Raw genomic sequence first — 2,406 nt, forward strand, 5'->3', positions numbered from 1 at the left:
AGACACCACGTCAAACCGCGCTGGCCGTCCCTTGAAGACATGAGGGCGCCAGGAGTGCAGGCTGGTCGTGGAGAGCCCGGGCCGGGGGGCCGGGGTTGGGGAGTGGGGGGCGCGGGAACCGGGAGAGGGGGAGGGGAGCGGTCCGGAGGCAGCGGCGGCCTGGGCGTGGGGGAGGGACGGAGATCCGGGGAAGAGGCTCCGGAGCTGCGGGGGCGCGGGCTCGGGGTGCGAGTGGGTGACGCGGAGCGCCCCTCCCGGGGGTGCAGGAACCGCCGCGGGGCTCGCTCCTTCTAGCCGGGTAGATCCACAGAAACGCGGGGAGCTCTCAGCTCACGGCAGCCCCAGGGGGCAATCGCAACTTGGAGGCGAGGTCCGGAGCTCCGAAGGAGGGCGCTCTGCCTGCTGGAGGCTACCCCGGGGCTTTCCTGGAGCCGGTCGAAGGCTGTCGGTCCTCCTGGAGTGTCGCGCCCTCCCGCTTTTCTGCAGGGCAGAAGGCAGTGGCGAGAAGACGAACTGCCAGCCGAAGTTCTCCCAGCGCCGAGAAGAAGCGCGGAACTGCCGGGAGAGGAGAGCAGAGTGTTTGCCAGAGGACGCTACGAGTGGGGATGCATTTATAGAACTCTCACTGCGTGACGTGCCCTCCAGTGGCTTTTCTGATTCGCTTTCTGACCTAAACACACATTAGTTTAGTCCCCATGGTAGGGCCAACACGGCCTCCAAATATCTGTTGGCTGAAGTCAGAGGCTCTGCATATCATGTATTACATGGCAGGCTATGAAGAAGGCTTCTGAGCCTGGCCGGCTGCTCAGTCCTAGGCTCCATTTCCATTTGTTGTAATGTAATACCAGACCTGGGGTAGGCACATACATTCAAAATCTCAATTCCAGAAGCCTAAGATCACTTTATCAGGAAGAGGTCAAGGGAGGTAGGGCAAAGGCCGCCTTTGTCCAGAGTTTTGAAAAAGTATTTGGGGGGAACCTCAGCAAGGACAGGGCTGGGCGCAGTGTCCAGGGAGGGGAACTCGGCCTCCTTTCCAGAGCTCTGAGAAGGAGAGAGGTGAGACCTTTTCAGGCTTCTTTCAGTTGGTTAGCTGAACACCAGCAGCAGCCAGGAGCCTTCTTTGCAGAGGACAAGAGGAGGACCAGTCTTTGCCCACCCTGCATATGGCTGAACTGTAAATACATTGTATTCACACAGACAATGGAAGTCCTCTGTCTTTGACAGGCAAGATAAGGTATGTCTCTGCTAAGGGAAACCTGTTCACCAGGAACCGCTGGACCTGAATTTAGTAGGATCTCTTTAATTTTATTAGTCTGAGACAGGGAAAGCATAAACAGGCTCAATTTACATCTATGCACCTCTTATTTTATGAGTCATCCGGTTGTTGGGGAGTGTGTGTTTCTGAAGAAGCAGAGACAATAGATAGGGGAAATGTGTGTGGCAATGTGGGGGGGAAGATCACATATTATTACAAGTACTCGGAGTCAAAGATCAGCTACTTTGGAGGCTTGTCAGTGAAGTTAGTGTGGGTGGAAAATTGTTCTTACTAACATTACTGTGATTGAGAGATTCAACCAAGTGCAAAGCAAATCTTCCAAACACACCTCACCTGAAAGCAGGATATGCTCTCCACTGCCTGCACAATACCATGCTTCCTTTTTGATAGATGCATGGTAGCAATGTACCTTAGAAATGGGCTGAAGGAAAAGCTTAATGTATTCACTTTCAGTTTAGCATTATTTTGGAATACGAAGTTGACTTGAATCAATTTAAAAAAAAAACACCACAAATGATTTCTTTTTAAGGTTTTTCCCTGGGCATGGGCAGGCCCGCCAAACACCTGCAGTTATTCAGCACTTGCCCTGTGCTTGGGAAAGTGTTTAGGCCTTGAGAAATGTGCTCATCAGATGAGGGGCTGTAAGGGACAGATGCCACTGGGTTAACTGTGAGAGGAAGGCTGACCGGAATCTCCACCACTCAGCCACGTGTCTCCCAAAAGCCTTCCGGAAAGGCCGCTCAGCCAGGTCTCACGAAAACTGGATTGAGGTCCAGGAACTGGAAGGTCATTCAGGATGCAGCTCTGGGCTGGGGTTATCTTGCTACCCCCTCAGCAGCAGGCGTCTGCCTGTCCCTACTAACGGGGCTTAGCCGCCAATGCAATTCAGCTCCTCGCTTGCTCCCTGATTTCCTCCCGGTGTCCCTTGGCTTCTGCGCCAGCTACCAACTGCTCAGCTCTCCGGTGATCTCACATTTAAACTTCTTTAGTGAAAGCAACTGCTGCTAGGCACTCACAAAATATTTGAGCTGGACTGAATGTTTTAATCAGGCCTCCTCAGAGATGGCAGGTCACCCTGGAGAAAGGCAGACCCCAGATCAGGTACAATTCCAGGGCCAATGGTCTGAGTC

The sequence above is a fragment of the Peromyscus maniculatus genome, chromosome 15 (assembly GCF_049852395.1).
Source record: "Peromyscus maniculatus bairdii isolate BWxNUB_F1_BW_parent chromosome 15, HU_Pman_BW_mat_3.1, whole genome shotgun sequence".
In the NCBI taxonomy this organism is placed as follows: Eukaryota; Metazoa; Chordata; class Mammalia; order Rodentia; family Cricetidae; genus Peromyscus; species Peromyscus maniculatus.